The 20,916-nt window shown below is 53.9% G+C and overlaps 1 protein-coding gene and 1 long non-coding RNA gene across 6 annotated transcripts in view; one reads left to right on the top strand and one right to left on the bottom strand.

Annotated features, from left to right (window-relative positions):
• The window catches only part of ZNF831 (zinc finger protein 831), a 108,368-nt gene extending 87,812 nt beyond the window's left edge, over positions 1–20,556 (bottom strand). For 2 of the 5 annotated variants that reach the window (XM_040459795.1, XM_040459796.1), the window contains exon 1: positions 4,705–5,114. The gene's annotated coding sequence lies outside the window, so the exon portion shown is untranslated. Of the gene's footprint in view, positions 1–4,704; positions 5,115–19,479; positions 19,632–20,127 lie in introns of those variants that run through there. The other 3 variants (XM_040459793.1, XM_040459794.1, XM_040459792.1) reach the window with 3 other exon arrangements.
• Positions 3,605–5,006, top strand: LOC121019959 (uncharacterized). Its single transcript, XR_005785830.1, has 2 exons — positions 3,605–4,148; positions 4,691–5,006. It is a non-coding gene; the product is annotated as an uncharacterized LOC121019959 (long non-coding RNA).
• Positions 20,557–20,916: the final 360 nt, after the last annotated feature.

Raw genomic sequence — 20,916 nt, 5'->3', positions numbered from 1 at the left:
TTAAATAAATAAACATTTAAAAAGAATTTTTTTTAAAGAATCTCTACAAAGACTGAAAAAGGAAAAATAAGAGAAGGCACGAATTACCAGTATCAGGAGACTAGCAGGGATAGGACCACAGACCCGGTGGGTATCACATGGATAAAGGGGAATTCTGTGAATAAATGTGATAGTCATATGAACATGATAACCTAGATACAATGGACAAATTCCTCAAAAAGCACAAACTACCACAATTCACCAATTATGAAACAGCTCATTTGTAGAGCCCTCTATTAAGCAGCCTGAATTTGTAATTTTAAAACTCCAAGGAAAGAAGTCTCCAGGCCCCGATGGTTTCACTGAAGAATTCTACATAATGTTTAAAAAAAGAATTAACACGAATTCTATACAACCTCTTCCAGAAAACAGAAAAGGGGAGAATGCTTCCTAATTAATGGCACGAATCTGGCCATCATCCGGACCCCAAGACCAAAGATGGTACAAAAAAGAAAACTATGGTGCAAAATCTCTCATGAATGCAGATGGAGAAAAATATTAGCAAACAGATTTATGATGTGAGAAGAATCATATATCATGGCCAAGGGTTGCCCAGCGATGGATCAGGGTGATCCACCGCATTAACGGCATAAAGGAGAAAAGTCACACGACCGTATCAAGTACTGCAGGAAAAGCTTTTGACAAAAGTCAAAACCTACTTGTGATAAAATCTCTCAGAAAACAGAAACAGGGGGCAAGTTTCTCAACTTGATGAAAAGTATCTACAAAACATCTACAGCCAATATTACACTTACTGGTAAAAAAAAAAAAAAAAAAAAAAAAAAGAAAGAAAAAGAAATACTTCCTCCTGAAGATCAAGAACAAGAGAAAGACGTCTCCCTTCGCGCTCTTATTCAACATAGTTCTGGAAGTTCCAGACAGTGCGATAAAGCAAGAAAGGAAATGAAAGACATACGGGTAGGAAAGAAGAATAAAACTGTCCTTTTTGCAGATGACATGATTGTCTATGTAGGGAACCCCAAAAAAATCTACAAAAAAAATTCCTAGAATCAATAAGTTCATCAAAGTCACACGATACAAGTTCAACATACAAAAGTCAGTTCCAGTTTTATTACTAGCAATGAACAACTGGAAACCAAAGCTTAGAACACAATGCCATTTATAAACACTCAAAGAAAAAGGGAAGACTTAGGTATTAATCTAATGAAGCTCGTACAGTCCCTAGATGCTGAAAAGTGTAAAACACTGATGAAGAACTCAGTGTGAGAAAGCGTAAACAGAAAGAGACACTGTGTCCATGGACCGGAAAACTGACCTTAGTAAAGAACGTCCGTTCTCTCCAGACTACTACTACATAGGCTGAACTCAGTTCCTATCAAAATCCCAGCAAAACTTCGTGTGGGCATAGATTATTCAAACATTTACATTGAAGGGTAAGAGAACTGGAATAACTCAGTATTTGGAAAAGGATAATAAAATAGAAAGAATCAAATCAGTCTACCTGACTTGGAAAACCTATTACACAGCACAGTAATCAAGACTGTGTCGTATTAGCTGAGGAACAGACACACAGATCAACAGAACAGAATTTTCTTAAAAAAAAAGAAACAAAACAGAAATAGAACCACACGTATATGCCCAACTGATTTTGAACAAAGGTTCAAAGGCAATTTAGTGAGGAGTGTGTAACCTTTTCAGCAAATGACACTGGGGCAACTGACACCCACAGGGCACAAAAAATACAGGTCAGCCTAGACCTCATACCTTGCTTCAGCAAATATTAACTCAAAATGGGAAACAGACCTGAATGTAAAATGTAAAACCATCGGGCTCTAGGAAAACACAGGGGAGAAAAATCTTCAGGATTGAGGGCAGAGGAAAGAGTTTTCAGACCCGGCACCAAGGGCGCAAGCCGTAGGAGGGAAACTGATCAACAGGTCTCATCGAAATGAAAAATATTTGCTCTGTGAAAGTCCCTCCTGATAAGACAGTGAAAACAGTACCTACACACCCACAAGCTCATGAAAAAACATCCAACATTATTAGCTTTAGCCATCAGAGAAATGCAAATTAAAACCACAGTGACACAGTGACATATCACTGCACATCTATCGGGATGGCAAAAAGTACTGACAACATCCGACGTCGGCGAGGATGTGGAAGTTATTGGATACAGTGGCCGTGTGAACAAGGAGTAGCACAGCCATTCTGGAAAAGAGTTTGGCAGTTTCAAACAAGAACAAAAACAAAAACAAATTTAAACATGCAACTACCATTCAGTCCACACCTCCTGGGCATTTATTTATCCCAGAGAAATGAAAAGTTACGTCCACACAAAAGCCTGTACATGAGTGTTCACAGCAGCTCTCTTTATAAGAGCAAAACGACGGGAAGCGGCCCAGATGCCCTTCAACAGATGACCTGAAACCAACTATGGTGCATCCATATCGTAGGCCACTCAACAGTAAGAAGGGACAAGCTATGGATACACAGAACAACTGGAACACCCCTGCAGAGAATTACGCAGAGCGAAAAAAGTCAATCCCTAAAGGCTACACACCGTGCGACTCTAGTCATGTGATCCCCCCCTTTTTTTTAATATAATTTATTGTCAGACTGGCTTACCTACAACACCCTCAGGCAACACACTTGAATTGATAAATTATACAACTGGAGTCCAGGCTGATGGTTCCGGGGAGTGAAGAGGAGGAAGGCAGGAGAAAAGTGAGCGTGACCACAAGGGGTACCTGTGATTTACAAGACGTCGCCATCAGGGGAAAGTGGGTAAAGGTATGTGAGATCTTTCTGGATTATTTCTTACAACCGCATGAGAATCTACAATGACCTCAAAACAAAGACTAATTTATTAAAATAAGAAATAGTAAGTTAGTAAACAAAAAGAGAACTGAAAGAGGAACCACCTTTCCAGTGTAGGAGTCAGTGTATTTAATGCAGCACCTGTAGTTTCCCTAAAACCGTGTCCCCAGCTTGGAACGCCACAGGGCTCCCCTGGCAGAAACGGACTCAACGCACAGCACCTTCCTTGACGCGGGCTTCTTTGTATCGACCTCTTTTCTTTACATGCCCTTCTATTCAAAGGACATCGTACATCGCTACCAGAGATGGAAAGGCTCCGCCGTGGCTTTGAACACAAAGTGGTCCTCCCGAAACTACAGCTGGAGCAGTGAAGGTCTGCAAAAGCCCCTCCCTTGGTTGCAAGCCAGAGCGGAGACAAGGCTTCCTCCGGATGCCCCAAGCGGGCTCTGCGGAAATCCCCGAATGCGGCCGTCCCAGGGCAGCTCGGCCGCGGCCGTGGCACCACGTCCAGAGGGGCGGCGTGAGCGCCGGAATGCCCGGAGTCCAGACACAGAGCGTGCCTTTGAGGCGGCCGCGACCCACAAACTCCGTGACTTTGATAAGCCACCCACGCTCTCCAAGCCGAGCGTTCCTGATCTCGGAAGTGGGGCTCGTGTCCGCCTTTTCAGAAAATCGGACAACACGGTAGATGTGATGTGTGTGTGCACAGCAGGTGCTCCGCCTGTTAGGTTCCCCCCCCCCAACCCTTAATCAAACAGACCTCCCATCCCCCTTCCGCAAGCTTGGTTCTCTGCGTCCACGTGTGTGACCTCTACCAGGAGAAGGGTCCCTGCCTGGTACCTAGTCGGCTCTTGGAGTGGCCACCAGGCAGTGATCATTTAGGCTCTTCTGGGTGGCCCTGGTCACACGGACCTCCCCCTCCGGGACTGTGCCCCTCCCCTGACTACAATGGGGGAAGTACACCTTCACTCCTCGGCTTCTCAGAATCCCCCCCCCAGCCCCCAAGATCGCTGCAGAACCAAACACCCGCTCTAATTAACACCAGCCTCGCGACCCTAAATGCCTGCTCGTATCTCTGGGGCAGGAGAATTAGGCACGTTATTTTAAACCGGCCCTGACGTTTATTCTGCTTTTCCCAGCCAGCCGACACTATCGTTTTTCTAGCTTGCTTCCTGCCCCTCGCTGCATTCTGGCCGATAACATCTCTGGTTTCATTCTTACGGAAAGATTTGCTACGGGAACAGAGAAGCACGTTACCTCTCAGAGCACGGTCCCATGCCTTATCTGACAGACCCTCCAGCTCTCAGCTATTTTGGACACTGGGAAGCCAAGTATGTGTCTAAATACGTGGACCAGGGTCCATGGTCCCTTGTAAATCTCACTGAAAAATGCTACCCTTGGGTGATCGGTAGACTCACTATAAATAGGATCTGTATCAAATACCTAAGTATTTATAGTGTCCTGTACACTCAGTCTTTCAAACTCTTGGGCTCACATAGCTAGTATTTCTAAACCATTCACACCGTCATTTTAATTAGATCTAGCAATGGGGAAAAACTGCTTACAAAGCCACAAATTGCCTTATAGGTTTAGTCTGCCTTTTTTGTTTAATCGAACATGGACTGTGGACCCGGTTTCTGACAGCCATTATGAACTGCAGTAAATATTTTGACAAATAGCAACAGTGCTGTTAGGCACACAAGAGAATTACTGAACCGGGTCAGACCCAGTTTTATGTAGTATTTCTTCTCAACTGCGTGCTTGAAGATAAAGACACCATTAAGAACACAGGGTAAAAAAAAAAAGAAAAAAAAGTTTGGTTTTTTTGGTTTTTTTTTTTTAAGCTTCCATTTTCTATATACTTATCCCATAGGGCATGTCACATACCTTTACGAAGAGTGACGATCTTTGGCCAACGATGCTCCGACTCAAACACGAGTGACCTAGCCGGAAACCGAGAAGACACCCATGGTTCCAGAAAAGACGCGTGCGCTGGCCACCCCAAGAAGCCAGGGGTTCACGTGCCTTCCTCCCACGGCGCGTAGGGAGTTTGTGACTCTTTGCTGAGAAGGTGTCTGAGACATCTTCCACCGGTCCCCACTCTGCAGGCAGCATCTCGAAGGACAGAGGGAGAGAGAGAGACGCTCCCTATGTCTTAGAAAATAAAGCAAAAGAGGGTGGCTCCCCCATTGCTTGGCCTTTGAATCAACTCTGTGTTTAACTGAGAAAAAGTACCATTTTGAGCAGCATGGAGGAGACTCAAGCAGAGATGAAACCCAGGCTGGCTCAGATATAGGAAGTACACTATTTTCTATACATCACTTAATGTCACAGTGGCGGCCCTTAGAAAACAGGAAGAGATAGACACAGATAGGGGAAAAAACAGAGCCTCAGCTCACGTCTAGTAATTGTGACTATTGATCTAACAACCCATAAACAGAGACGGGTGCCAGAAAGGGAGGTACACGGCCTACTGCATCACACGTTCTGGGCAGGCTGGGGAGAAATGGAGCCAGGGTGGCCCTTTTCCTGGGTGCGGCCTTGGAAAGAGCATCTGCAGGGCCTCTCCGTGCACGCCTGGAGGGTCCCCAGGGCCCAGAACGAGCATTCCCACTGCAGGTGATGATGGCAGGAGACCTCACAAGGATCTCTGTGATGCTGTCTCTATTTACAACTTGGATATTTTGTTCAACGTGGAACTGCATTCTTTATTTTTAACATACTGCAGGAACTGTGATCCTGATGGCTGCGTTTTGGGTCCCCTTAAGTTGTGCACCCACAGTGAGCCCCCCTCTCTCCCCCCGACTTTGGAAGGAGCAAACGTGAGGGTGATGGAGAGTTGAAAAATACAGTTGTCTAAGTGGTGGAGCCTGACAGGCAAAATGGGGCACACTACTGGAAAGACGTGCATTGAGGGGAGAGACAGGACAGACCAGATGCCACACGGCCATACAGGCTGGGGGCCTAGTAACACCTTTAAGCTGGTTTCCTATCGCTTTGCCAGTTTTTCACTGGAGAGAGGATGCTTCTTTGCCCACTTTGCCATCAGTAATATCTAGCTGGTCATGTTCAGCTAGGTTCGGTTTGGGAAGGGGGAGAGTTTCATTTGGCTGAGTGATCTAGGCTTTGGAAGAACCAAATTGTGCAGATTCACAGGGTGTCGACTCCCCCCCCCCCCGGCCCCCCCCCCCCCCCCCCAGCATCAATGAGCAGGCACGTCACTGGCTATGCCAGAGGCCACAGGAAATGTGAAGGTGAAAATGGGAAAGTGACCGACGCAGAGCCAGCTCTGATGCAAGTGGTCCACGCGAGCGAGACGGAACTCAGCCTGAGGCCACACTTCAGTGTCCCCTGCCCTCCTCTGGGACCCCCGGAAATCTCCACAACCCAGCAAACAAGGAGTAAATACCTGCCTAGCACTGACCCCATCCGTTCTGATTTATTGGCACTTGCACTTCTCTGTCATTAAACACTGTAAGAAACACCCCTGGCCTCATCAGACACGTAAACAGAGCCTTGCTGGAGCCCCGAGGAAGAGGGTTTCTGGAGGCTTCCTGGAGGAAATGACAGATGAGCTGGGCATTGCAGGATGTATATAAGTTTGATAGGTAGAGGGGCAGCAGGAGGCAAGCTGGGAGCAGACAACTTGTGAGCGCCCTTTTCCCCTCGGGGAGGGAACCCGGCAGCCGTGGACGAGTCGGAGCGGGTCATCCTGGGAACACAAGCTGGCCAGAGCCGACGACACACCCAAGCACTCACCCAAGCGGCAGACACGGGCCTCGCCTGCGGTGGGGAGGGCCCCGGCAGCTTGGGCACTGTGGGAAAGGAGGGACCGAAACAGAAAAGGCTGAGGTGGCTCCCTGGGCCGCTGCCACCCCCATTCTCTGAGGGGCCTGGGCCAGACGTGGCCCCAGGTGTGGCTAAGGAGATCCTCAAGAACAAATCCACCTCTTTATCCTCCAGAAGGACATAGAGCCTTTTTCCTCCAAAGTTACAGTCTGAACAGACTTCATTGAGATACACGAAGGAAGAAGCTTCCTATACGAGAACTCAAACATTGTTTAAAAACAGTAACAACAACAACAACAAAAACCTTTGGAGTTGATTGAAGGTAAACACATCGAGGAGGAACAGAATGCGGTGCATGCATCCAAAGGAATATCATTAGGCAACAGAAAGGAAATGAAGCCCTGAGACCCGCCAGCACGTGGGTGACCCATGAAAATGCGACGCTAAGGGTGAGAAGCCAGACGCAGAAGGCCACAAGTTGTAGGCTTCCATTTATAGGAAATGTCCAGAATAGGCAACTCTGGAGAGAGAGAGAGAGTGGATTTGTGGTTGCCAAGGGCTGGGGGGGGGGGGGGGGTGGCGGCTCATTGGTACAGAGTTTATTTGGGGGGTTCTGAAAATCTTCTGGAACTAGACCATAGCGGTGACTGCACAACTCTGTGAATATATGAAAAACCACTCCATCATCCACTTTCGGAGGATGGATTTCATGGTAGGCGACTTGCACCTCAACGTAGAGCCATGACGTATGTAGGTCAACCTTCCAGAGCAGGTGCAACCGATAACCACTGAGCTCAGCGTTGGCAATAGTCACCCAAAACAAAGAAACGTGATTTCCAAAGAATGGTGACCTTGCTTTCTCCAACCTCTTTTTTCCCCCAGGGAAACAAAAAAAAGATCTATCACTCCCTCGCCGGGGCGACACCGCAGTCCTCGGTGCCTCATCTTTACAACACAGATACCTTGTGCAGTTACAAGCAGCAGTGGCCGCAAAACCAGAAAACCTCAGACATCCCAGGGATCCCGGTGACAACAGGCGTGAAGAGTCGCACACACGCGTTCCTATTGAGAAGCCACAGCCAGAAAGGACAGAACAGTCCGCTGCCTTTGGGGTTCGGTCTTGGGACCTTCCCCAGGCCCCCCGACTGTGCAGTCCCGTGGCAGAAAGAGGAAGGGAGAGTCACAGGCTGCAGCCAGTCCCCCTCTTACAACTCTGCACACAGCCACCTGTCACCCCAGACTTTCTGGGGACTGGCCCAGCCTCCTTGCAAAGAAGCAATTCTCGCTGCCTCAGGAGTCAACAGTGGCTGCCACACTATCTCTCCCAGGCTGGTCCCAGGTGCTGTCCCTGTCCCCGCATCCTGCCACCTGCCCTTCTCGGCCCCAACTCCAGTGGCGCTCTTCAAAGTACTCAGTGGACCTGGAACAGCGTCTAGAGCACAGCGCCATGGTCCCCAAAGAGTACGTGTTGAATAAATGAATGAGAACGGGTGGATATGTTTGTTTCACCACAATGCATGAAGAACCCAGGCCAAACAAGGCCAAGCAACACGGATGCCATCCCTTCCCGAGGGGGACCCTCCTAGCGCACGCCCAGTTCTGTGTGGGCACCCCTTCTCCTAGTGGCGTCCCGCGTGTCTCAAACACTTCATCTCTGCGTGATGCGGGCACGGGATCAGCCCTCTGTCCACGTCCGCGGAGCGATAAACCCTATCAAACCCCTGGCTCCCCAGGCCAAACCCAGACCGTGTGCCGGGAGGCTTACAAACGTACAAACCAGGGGACCCTGCCTGACAGGGAAAGCCTGGGGGGGGGGGGGGGTGGGCAGGCCCACCCTCCAAGCAGAGGCAGCTCTGGGGACTTTGCAGCGCGGTGCCTTGGGGACACGCGCACTCGGGTGTGCATTTAAGCCTATTCCTCTCCGGGTTCCGGTCCCCTTAGCGTCCCCCACACACTCTCCTCACTGTCAGAAGAGGTTTGTAACCACAGCCCGTGTGATGGGAAACGAGGTGTGCCTGCCGAGCCCCTTCGGAGAGGAGCACTCCACAGATGTGTGACCCCGAGCCAAGGGCCGCCGTTCCCGTTTCTGTGCAGAGAGAAAAGTGCCCCCCCCCCCCCCCGAAAGGGTAATTGCACGAGTGCCCCATGCAATTATCTGTCTGCACGTCCTCAGGGCCACTTAAACAATGTTTTTATTTAAAATATGATGCATCCAGCCAGCTTTTGATTATCCATGGTAATGGGGGTCAAGGATCAGCTGAATAATTGAAATGGAAACTTTATTCCCACCGAGAGCGTCGCTCTCCCCCACCTCCTTCCTTCCTTCCGCTGAGGAGAGAGGCGCTGTGGGATCGTGGAAGGGGCGCTGGGCTGGGAGGTCCAGCCCAGCCCCGGCCCAGACTTCGTGACTGCCTTTCTGGGGGGCGGGGGCCAACGCCCTTCCCTTCAGGGGCACCGTGACGGGAAGGGGCCGGTCCCCGGCGGCCCTCATCACCAGGCCGCGCGCGACCTTTGTAGTTAGAACACGTGTCTTCAGAGGCACCTGCTTTCACCACGTCCCGTGCCCCCGAGCCGTGTTATCGCCATTACGGTAATAATAACTGATGCGGCCCTCAGACACGTTTGTGACGTCCGTGAAGATAGCTCCCTAGCGTTACAATGTTTTAAAAGGCTCCGTCCAGAGAGACCAGCAGCACTTCACTGAGATGACGTCCCTCTGACTCACAAGATGCCCTCCCCCAAAGCGTCCGCTCCCCGCGCGGCGAAGGCTCTTTGGGAACACGGGCCCCCCCCCTTCCCTGCCCCTTTCCGGAACAGCTCCCGTCGCGCTGATGGAGACGGTCCACGCAGCCGGCTCGCGCCTCGCCCCCGGCGACTGCGGCGTCGGGGGAAAGGTACAAAGCCTCCCAGGGCCCATTACACCCGATGTTCTCCGCGGTAATTGCCTGCCGCAAACCATCGCCCCTGGCTGCCTGAGTGACGGACGAAGGGCGAGGGGAAGGCAGGGCGTTTTGTTTCCCTACAAATTGTATCCCTATTTAGGAAGGCGCACCTGGCTATCAGACTCTTAATCACAGAGCATAAAACTGAAATCATTTCCAGCACCTGAAGTGATTTCGTTGGCGTCACCCAGTTTTTGTGGATTAAGTTTTTAGAGCAGAAAGAAAAAGCCTTACACTTCAACGATAACAAGAGAAACTGGTTTCTTCCCCCACCCCCAAATCCCAAAAGTTTCTTATGTAAGGACTTTGGGTTTCATTTTTCTTTCTTTAAGGAGAAGAGTTCACTGGTCCAGATGGGAAACAAAATGGCAGGGTTGAGACCCCACCCCACTCCACCCCACCCCTTGGGAGACTGGCTAATCAGTGTCTTCTGGATGTATTTACAAAAACAGTATGTTTAAACATTTCAGTAAACAGATTAAAACGCAGATTTGTATATCAGCCTCTGCCAGCTACTTCTCCAGGCCAAGAATCCTTTTGTCCTTATGAAACCACATGATGATTGTTCCTCGAATCCAAGTCCCGGCCTGAGAGGCCCTGGACCGTCCTGGAGATTTGGTTTTCTCTTCTTCCTCTCGGTGGCCTCTGATCTCACGTTCTGGCTTTACTTCCCACTGTTCTACCCCCGGGTGTGTTCTTACCATAAGTTCCCCCAAAGCCTTTTTGGAAGGAAGAAGAGCTCAAGTTGTAAGCCACCCAATTTCCCTCCAAAGCCAGAGTTCAGAGTGCCGTCCACATCCAGAGGGAAGAGACGGCATGACCTTGATGTCATGCTTCCAGAGGCACGGGGACCTCCAGCTCCCAGCAGGACCTGCCTTCAAGTGCTGGGAACTTCTGGGAGTTTGGTTGAGCCCCAGAAGAAACACACAACTCACCCAGACCTTCCTGGGGTTGTCTATCACTTGCTGCCTTCCAGGAGAGAGCTTCTGTAGCACATCTCTCAAGACCAGGCTCTGAAGATAAAGTCTTCCCAAGTGGGAGAATTGGCCCCTTCGCTCAGGTTCCCCAACCCATCCCCCACCATTCCCAAAGGACGAGGGCTCCTGGAATTTAGACTTAAAGCTACTGCAGGGATCACGTGACCCCGGAACACCAAGTACAGGGGCGTATCCCCTCCCCGACAACACCCATGGCTACTTGGTCACGGTGCTCTTCCCCACAGAGCCAGGCATCAGAAGCCCCTTTGCCCGGACCTCCAGCCAGACTCGGTACTCGAGCTAAAGCCGATCTGCCACCCGCCTCGTTTTATTTTTTTTTTAATTTTTTTTTCAACGTTTATTTATTTTTGGGACAGAGAGAAACAGAGCATGAATGGGGGAGGGGCAGAGAGAGAGGGAGACACAGAATCGGAAACAGGCTCCAGGCTCCGAGCCATCAGCCCAGAGCCCGACGCGGGGCTCGAACTCCCGGACCGCGAGACTGTGACCTGGCTGAAGTCGGACGCTTAACCGCCTGCGCCACCCAGGCGCCCCCCCGCCTCGTTTTAAAGATCACAGAAGGGGGACCAGAACCCGCCTCTCACCAGAGCCCACGCCATTACCCGTGATGCCAAGCTCTGGCTGTCACGAATTCTGTCCTGGTGTAACCTGCACATGTGTGTAGACACAGACACACGCTCACACGATGCACACGTGTGCCCAGCCTTGCCTGTTTTCCTGACCGCTAAAAGGTGTCCTGGCTTCGTGCAGTCTATTCACTTCCCGCTGCCTTGAGAGGGTTTGGGCTTCACTAACATGCTTTTTGATCTTTCCTGTGACGCATAATGAAGATAACTGGGGAGAAAATACGGGGAAATTCCAAACAGGCAGATACTAGCCCACAAGAGCAATGAAAAATGAAGACATTGCCCCCCCCCCCTCCAGGTGTCTGGGGATTTGCATTCAACAGGTACACGTTCACCAAATATTTCTTGAGTACCAGCCAGGTTCTAAAGTCTGCTCTAGGTCAGAGGATCACGGGAGAAGAAGACAGAGAAGGTCCCTGCCCTCGTGAGGCCAACAGCATAGTGAGAGAGAGAATCATAACTAAGAAAACACACAAATGAGTGGGGTAACTTCCGAGAAAAATAAGTGTATTGAAGACAGAAAAATGGAATGGGTTGATGAGGGGTGAGAGAAAGGGAAGGGGGAGCATCCTTGGGAAGAGACCTGAAATAGAAGAAAGATTCAGCTATGACGAAACACGAGCGCGACGGGTTCCAGACAGAGGGAGCACTGCGTACAAAGGCCCCGGGGCAAGCACTCCTTTGGCAGGTTAAGGCCGGCAGAAGGCCAAGGGCATACGGAGTAATAATAGCAAAGAGGAGAGAGCAGGATGACAGGGCAGAGGGCGGGCAGACAACAGCCGATGCAGAGCTTTTTAGGCCACAGGAGAAATTGTATTGTAAGAAAGATCAGACGAGGTGTGAAGGTGGGGAGAGCAGCCGAGAGAAACAGCAGGGTCACCGCGTGAGAGAGAGCGCATGGAAGAAGAAGAAATCTGACATGTGCTGCTGTGGAGCACGCGGGCCCCCCAGGGGCCGAAACAAAACTCCTAGCAAAGGACGTGTGCTACCGAATCACTTACTGTTTTCCGCCCTGAACCTGGCACTCGTCAAGCTGCTCGGAGACGAGACCACACGGGTGCCCGTTCGAAAGGGGCCGTACACGCCTTCTGCGGGATTTAGCCGCGCGTGTGAACGCGCAGAGGCGCGTCCTCGGAGAAGCCCAGCTCTGGGTGCACGCCTCCCTGTCCCTGAGCGGGGAAAAATGGATCCGGGCTGTTTAAATGCTGTGTCCTCCACAAGGCATGACCCAACTCGCTCGGGCAGCGGGGACCCCCTCCCCTTCCAGGGCCCCGTGGCAGCTTCCACCTCCTGCCTCCTGCCCCCCGCTCCCAGCACAGTATACCCCAAGGACCACTGGACACGACACTTTCTCTCACTACACCATGCCCTCCTTGAAAAGATGGACACAGATCTAACTTTCCGGGCCCAGCCCCAAGTAGGTGCTTCATAAGTAACTGCTGAACAAGGCCTCGGCCGCCGTGGGAGGGCAAGTGTCACCTGTGGCTTTTTCAAGGGAGTTCGCCGCAGCGCGAAGCCACGGGGCGGTAGTTCCCTCTGCGAGGCTGGTCTGGCCCGCAGAGTCCCTGTCCCTCGGCAGCTCAGCACGGCGGGGACACCCCATCTCTGACCTGCCCCCCATGGGGACAGGCAGGCATGTCCCGCCAGCCTCCCAATCAGGTCCCGGCAGCTGGGAGACCCAAGCCGCCCGGACAGCATTCGGCACAGTGACGCTCTTCACCTCGCGGCCTCCCCGGGAAGCCCAGCCCGTGCAGATGCGCCTGGCCCCGTGAGGACAAACGGGAAGCGGCCCTGACCTCCTCCAGAGGCAGCCAGCGGATGCTGAGCGCGCTGAACATCTTGCAGACTCCTTCCTGTTTCCCTCGGGTCTGGCCGTGCAGAACACGGTGCGGCAGGGAAGAACTCCGAGCCAGAGGGCCAGCAGCCGACGCACGCATTCTCCCAAGGAAGGTGGCGGGGAGGCCAGGGGAGGGGGGACCTCAGGAACGGGGTCGATGCAGACGCCACTCCGGGCGCCAAGCAGGTTGGGGATGACGAGGGCAGCCAGGAAGGATTTGTGGTCCGGTCGCGGGGCCACGGCTGGCACAAGCCAGTACCAACCTTCCCCCTTGTCCCTCACAGACCCGCTCTCCGCTCCACGGCCAGAGGGACAGCCCCCAAACACACGGTTACACCCAGCACCTCACACCGGTGACAACCCCTTGGGGGTCCCGTAACTCCGTGATCTGCTCCGCCTGCACGACCCGCGGGGCCCCGGCCTCTGTCACCTCTGGAGTCCCTCCCCAAAGCCCGCGTCCTGTTCCTGCGTCCCAGCGGCACTGGCCTCGCCACGGCTCACACTCCAGCCCAGTCAGGACCGGGCCCCACGGCCAGAACTCCTTCCTTTCCCCCTTGCCTCACCGTCCCCGCGAGGCCTTCATCTGTCAGAACGTCCCCAGCCCCCAGGGCAGCCTTCTGAGATGCCCGCTCCGAGGCCAAGTCGGACCTCCGGACTCATCACGGTTGTCACGGAACGTTACAGGTGTCATGGCCTGCTCGTGACGCAAACCCCACAGGCCGGGGACCTTTCTACCTTGTCGCCAGCTCCGAGGCCGCCGCCCGGCAGGAGTGAAAGAGTGGACGAGCCCTCCCCCCAAACGGAACAGCTCAGGACCCCCCCCCCCCCCCCCCCCCCCCCGTGCCCTGTGCTCCTGCTCGCACCTGCTCCTCCAGCCTGGCATTCCCAAAGCTTACTGTTCATCCCAATGCTTGGTTCTCTGGACGCCGGGACCTTCAAAGGTCAGAGTCCCACATTTTCTACCGCCGGACCTCTTGCGGCCCCCAGCACACAGCAAAGACTAATAACAGCCAACACCGGTGGGGGGACAGGCCAGCCACACCTCCGAGCCACGACGGGGGGCAGGCGGTCACCACGCACGCCCGCTTTACAGAAGAGGAGAAGGAGGGTCACGCAGGTGAGGCAGCTTGGAGCCACCCGCTCGGCCGGTCGCCAGCAAAGACGCCATTCAGACCCAGGCTACCGGCCCCACCAGCACGTGTCGCCACGACACCGAGCTCCCTGCTTCAGCTAACAAGAGAGACGGGCGACCCCCTCCCTGTCAGCAGCCCCTGTGCTCAGACCCCGTCTCGGAGAACGCCTCCCAGCGCCCCCGATGTCCGAGGCCAGCCGTCTTAACTCTGAGAATACAAATCCCAGACCACCTCAGTTCATCTGACGCAAACCCCCACCCAGAACTTTTCAAGACGGCGCTCCCTCTTCAGAAAGTCCGTGCCCGGGATCAAGGTCTGAATACTGTCTTTGATTCAGCGGGCCGTGATGCACCTGGCTGAGCTGCGGGCCACGGGAGCCCGGGGCATCTGGGGGTGAGCTCGGCCGGGTGTCTCCTCAGCCGTGGGCAAGCCACCTTACTTGTCAAAGCCTCCGTGTATCCGTCTGCCTGTCAAGCGGGGACAATCATCATCACACAGGCACTCGGGAGAATCGGGTACGAGGCGCTCGCCACGGGACAGGCCGACCTCCGGGCAGACGTCACGGGAGCGTGACGGTCGCAGTCACCGTCCTCAGTAGCATCCAGTGCCGGCCATCTCGGCACAAGGGTGCCCAGAGAAAGGGGCTGCCTCCCGCCTCAGGAGAGGTCACCCCAGGAGACGGAAGGCACGCAGCCTGCGTGCACAGCTCAAGGCGGCAAAGTCACGCACATGTCAACACGCCTCCTCCAGCCCCACACATCCACCTCCACGCCAGCCCCCTCGCGTCTTCATCCGCACAGACAGAGCACGTGTGTGCACTCGCTCACGCGCACACACACACGCCTCCTGTCCCGGCCCACGTGCGCCCGGGGACGTGGACCTCGCCGGGGGCCCAGCAGCGCTCAGCTGGGTACACCTGCCCTGCCAGAAACCCAGGGTGGCGGGGGCTGTGCTGGCGGGGGGCCGGGGGGGTCCCATCGGGTAGGTGAGCCTGCGAGGGGGCCAAGTGTATTTGCACATAATGTGCATGTATTGACACAGCCTTCCCATCTCTGCACAGAGCACTCCCAAGCTAACCTGTCATTACTGCTCCTCTGAAGCCTGGTTTCTCTCAGTGATGCGTGCTGCTTACCACCCACTACTAGAAAGTACTACGTGGTGAGACGGGCCAAGAGCTGACTCCGAGCACCCAGCAAGTCACAGCCGCCTCCCTGGGCCTCGGTGTCTCCCCGCGAACGACCGATAAAACGGCACCCCTCCAGCGGGCGCACCCAACGAGCCCTTCCCGCACAGAAAACGCTGGCATCTGCCCGGTGCCGAGCACCTGCCAGGGTGCGACGGCCGCCTCGCTATTATCGGAGGGCCGGGGGGAAGTCTGGGTGGAGAAGCGGGCCCCACGTTCTTCCCGGATGCAGTTTCAGGGTCTCGGATGCTGGGCCCCCTGTGCTATGGTCGCGAGATGTAGCAAATACATACAAATGCGGGTGCCAAGTTAAATCTGAATCTCAAAGAAACGGTGAATAAAACATTAGTGTGAGCATGTCCCGTGCAGTGCTGAGGACACATTTATACCAAAAGCAACACAAAAACGTTATCTGGCTGCATACCCGGAATTCACATTGTAACTGGGGATCCTGTTGTTTTATGTGACCACCCCACCCGGGACTCGATGCCCACCGGCTTCCACTGTTCCTAACGCTCTCTTCTCTCACGGCTTCCACCTACACCCAGAGAACACGGACCTGATTTCCTAAGTGCCCGGCTTCCCAGTGTAGGACAGGGAGAGCAGAGGTTACACGTGAGGTGAACTGAACATTGCTGAGGGAGGGAGGGAGGAACGTGTGTTTCCTAGCTTAGTTAAAAATCTAAAATCTGTTCCTCTTTGGTTTCTGCGAGGAGCCCGGTGGTTGTCGCTGTGAACGTGAGGCGACGCTTCCTGTGGCGAAGGGTACGTGTGTTTGCATCAACAGGGCCTGTTTCTAGGGTTCCTCTCAGGATGTGAGGCCCGTGGCAGGTCGCAGAGGAAGAGGGAGGGCCTGTGGGCAGGGGCCGCTGGGGAGGGAGGCTCTCCCTCTGGGGGCTCCCAGGAGAGCCCCGCCCCACACGGGGTAAGAGCCTCCTCCCCCGAGCCCCTTGCCCAGCTTCCCCATCACACGCCAGTCGCCTGGGACCCTCTGCAGAGCACAGGGGTGAGCACGTGCCCAATTCCTTATTCACGCGGTGGGGGGGGGGGGGGGGGGCCGGGGCAGGGAAGGGACACGGCTCGGGGAGTCCAACCTCTGACTGGGAGTCACCATCAAGCGCGGAAGGCGCAAACACAAAATGTGCACAGAGCACTGCACCCGGGGCGTTGCAGGCTGACCCTCCAGTGGACTCAGCTCGGGCTTCTCCAGCCGGGACACCTGTTCATCTGGAATGGGCGAAGGGCCACAGAAGGACCACCGATTGGCCCTACAGGTGAACACGGGCCACGCTTGGGAGTGACCATTTTCCTTCCAAATTTCTTGTTTTTTAGCGGCGAGTGCGACTTCACAGTACGATCGATGGATGCACTATGGAGTGCAATGCGAATTTTTCATATTTTTAAGATAAAAACACTAAAAATAAAAGGGGAACGTTGCAGTTTCCTCCTCCTTAAAGCAGTGATGGGAGAGCACACCAGCCTCACGGGCCCATTGCAAGGAAGAAAGGGAGAAAGCACGAGGCAGGAACAGCACCTTCTCTAGTTGGGACTTTCATCACCACTGAGACAGGGTTCAAGGATTAAGATCTCAGCTGATCTCATATATCGGTCCTCCCTGCGCATAAAGAGATCACAAAGCAATCAAAGAACTCTATAGGCTTTGGGAACCGGAGGAAGATTTCCTTTGATTTCTAATGGCATCCTCAAGTCAGGTCTCAAAAGTCTGAAAGCCACCTGCCTTATCTGACATACTGAGATGGCCCTCAGCTTGTACAGCCATGGCCACGGACACGGCTGGCCTGAAAGGGGCCAGAGATCCTTATTACCAATAGAGAGACGATTCTTTGCCTCCCCCTTCGTGACCTCTCGCCATGGCTGAACACAGGTGTCCCCAGCCCAGAATAACCCAGCGGTGCCTGCTCAGGATGCCAGGCCAGAGATGCCCTGGTGAAGGATGTGGCCAGCAGCATTCAAGGGGCATGGGGTGGTCAGGAGGGCCGAGGCACCTAACTGAGACTGGGGGGCCCAAGACCCTTGAATCAGCCGTCTGGGTGGAGGGATGGAAGGGGTGGGGCCTCAGGGCATGACACCCAAGGTCAGTGCCCTGCTTCCTCATACCCTCTGACCCGTGCTCTTAACAACTTCAGAAATTCAGTTGGCACCTCTTCTTCAGGACTGAAAACTGACTTGGCCAGTGCTCATCTATGCTCTGTTTCTCCACTCAACACAGAGGCCAGCCCCATGCCCTGGGAACTCTCCCAGCCTGCTCGGAAGAGGTCGTCCACGCGCCTGCCTTGGATGGGCCAACCAGAAGTGAACTGTAAACTAAACGAAGACCTACACAGGCCTTGACAAGTGGCACTGAACCATGAGCAGCTGGCGACGCGGTCTGACTCTAGGACAGCAGGAGAACAGTCTGAATAACATCAGAGAACAGAAGGCGGGTCTCTTCTGATCAGGGCCCCTGATGTACTCCCACTTTCTTATTGACCGGATCATCGTTGCAAAGATACAGAAACAGTTGTCCCCACAGCTCCACTACCGTTTGGCCTTCCACCTCTCATTCTTGCCTCTGACTCAAGCTGGCTGCTGTCCCGTTGTCACCTCAGAAAGCAAGGTGCCACGCCCATGCTAAGTCCTACATTTAAACTGCTCGTCAGGTTTACAGCCTCAGCTCTGAAACACCAACAGGCTTTTTCAGGGTAATTAGCTTCACACACATGCGACCGTGCCAACATGCGATCAACCTAGACCCAAAATTAGTTCCTGCTAAAATATTACACTGTGTCTAAACTACATCGGGAGATGTTCCTCGGTCATGAAATGGGCTCTATCAAAATCAGCCTTGTTTGGAGATCGGGGACCTCGCTCTTCTTCTCTGGGGTGGCAGAGTTACTTCCAAAGCCAGTTTTGTTTATCTAAGCTATGATCCAACATCGTTTTTCTCCACCCCCCCCCCCCCCACCAATTTCAGCTCGTACGGCCTTTCCTTTTGGAAAAACAAAGCACGGCAAAATCACAACTCTCTCTTGGCCAGTGGCCAGACCTCCAAGGGCTGGAGCCAGGAGATTAACGGATACGCCCAGAGAGGGCAAGGTCAGAGCGCAGAACATTCTGGACACGTGTGTGTCAGAGACAGACTCGTAGGACCGGAGAGCGCCCATACACGAGGGCCGGCGTCTCCCGCTTTGAATGACATGCTAAGGCCCTTCTGAACCAGTGGGTGAAACATGCCTGTGACACTAATTAATGCCAGGCAAAATGTAACAGCAGATCTTGAAAACTAAAAATAGATCTATTCCAACTGATTCATCCCCTGACTGCACAGAATTCGGAGTTTTTTCATCTGTTTCTCTCCTACGTGTACGTTAGATGATGGCCTCTTTTCTCTCCCTCCATCTTGTTGTTCTCCTACTTCTCTCCTTCGTGTTGTGTGGTTCGAACCTTCCCAAAGAGATGTCCCCACTTGGCTACCCTCCGGCCCACAAACATGCTTAATAAGCAAGGAAATCATCTCTTTTCCTGGCTCACATGGCTGGGAGCTATGTAATTTGTCCTTAATATTTTCCATGCGGATGCTTCTACCCTGTTGCATCACACACAGAACTCTATGGCTTTGTTTCCGATTACAGTCCCTTCTATTTTAAACTTTGTTGATTTCTACTGGGAAGGAAGCCTATTTCGTACAGATTAGCTGGACAGCTGGGTCTGATTGCTTCTGATGACTGGGCTTGGGGCCACCGGGGAAACAGGTTTCCCAAAGCCCCTTGCATGGAGCCCCATTCCATACGGCCCCAAAAGAACGGGGTCAGCGCTCGCTTCGGGGAGGAAGGGTTAGCAGCCTCAGGTGGAAATCAACAGGTCAAGCCAAAGGCGGGTTCAGACCTTATTCCACAGCTCAGGCTTGGGAGGCTGTGCTGGAAAGTGGAGGAGGGGGGGAACCAGAAGCCCCCTGGTTCGAAAGCTCTCACAGGGACCTGACTGGGGGCTTGTGTCAGAGAGACCTACGTGTGCTTGGAAGGAAGCATCCATCATGCTTGCCTGATATAATCACTCGGGAGGCAACAGACAAGGCTCAAGGATTAAGGTCCCTTCATCTGGCCTTGCATCCCAGACCTCCAGGTGCATAAAGAAATCACAAAGACCTCTCTCACCTTCACGTGCTCAGTCCACAGGCAGGTGGGGGCTGCCGCGCTCTCCGGAAAACCGGTGGCTCCGATGAGGCAGGAGTATTCTCCCTGCTCGTCCCATCTCTGCCTTGCTTCTCTCTATGCCTTCTCTAGAGAAAACCGAGTGCTGGAAATTTAAAAAAAAAAAAAAAAAAATCGTGTGTGTGGAGGGTGGTGGGTGTCGGGGGTGCCGGGGCGGTGGGGGGGGTGGCAGAGGGACACGGGGGGGTAGGTGTGCAGCCTGCCCTGGTGTGGGTTCGGGTTTAATGGCCGACGCTGGTGATAGGGTTTGCCTGCTGAAGCTCAGTGCCACTGCAGCTCTGTGTGTGGGCGGCGGCAGCTACACGTCTGGGTTTCAAACCATTACACTGAACATTTGCAAACAGATAAAAAAACAAAACCATCCGGTACAAATGGAAACTTCTGTTTTCCCTTCTCTTCCTGCGTTCTGGCCCCTTTCACCTCTCCGCCGGAGGAGGAGGAGGAGGAGGAGGAGGAGGAGGAGGAGGAGGAGGAGGGTGGGCGCGTCGCCCTCTGGGCTCCCCCGCAACCCCCGGCCCCGGCTTCTGCGGCCACACCGCTCACTGCCACGGCCACTGACATGGACAGGCGCGTCAGGTCGTCCAGACTTACCGCCACGGCTTGGGGAAGGCCTCCTCTTCTCCAGGGTCCTGCTCAGAATCCAGCCTCTTGGGAGCCATCAAACCCAAGGGGCGTTGGGGTCTCCATACTGGGTCCCTGCTTAACCCTCCTGGTCTCAAAGCTACCTTAGAACTGGCCAACGAGGGGGAATCAGGTGCGCCTTCCCATCCGGACGACACTCTCCCCGAAGAATATCGCGTGAGCGGCGACGCGAAGGTACGCCGTGAAAAGAAAACGGGTCCTGTGGTCAAAGGACTTTGGCAACTGTTGTATCCGGTATTGTCCTGTGAGAGTCACGGAGCACATTAGCAGCTAAAGGCTCTGAGAAGTCCTGCAATTCAGAATCCCGTCCCACTTGTTCAATCCAGCGTTTCCAAAGCGTGCGTGAGGTTAGCCCACGGGGCACCGGGGCCCTGAAGAGCAGCGCCGGCCATCACGACACGCGCACGCGCCCGTCCCCACACCACGAACGCACACGCACGCAAAGGCGGTGAGCGAGGCAGGCGCGCGCGTGCGCGCATGCACGCACACCGCGCACGCGCACTCCCGCCCGCCCAGCCCGCCGTGGAGCTGTCGCCCGAGTCCGCTACCTGCGCGAGAAGGGAAGCCGGCGGAGAGAGATGCTGAGGGGGCGGCGTCACGGTGCACGGGGTGAGGTCGCGCGGCACGCGGTGAGCGGTGAGCCCGAGGCCGCGGTTCCAGCGGGACGGGGGACACACGAGGAGTGCAGAATGTTCTCCGGGAGCCCCGGGGGCGCCGTCGGCGGCTTAGCCCCCAGCC

The sequence above is a fragment of the Herpailurus yagouaroundi genome, unplaced genomic scaffold, assembly GCF_014898765.1.
Source record: "Herpailurus yagouaroundi ecotype Mexico unplaced genomic scaffold, PumYag 246, whole genome shotgun sequence".
NCBI lineage: Eukaryota > Metazoa > Chordata > Mammalia > Carnivora > Felidae > Herpailurus > Herpailurus yagouaroundi.
Note: the sequence above shows the minus strand (reverse complement) of the source record. Positions and strands in the feature narration are given on the sequence as shown.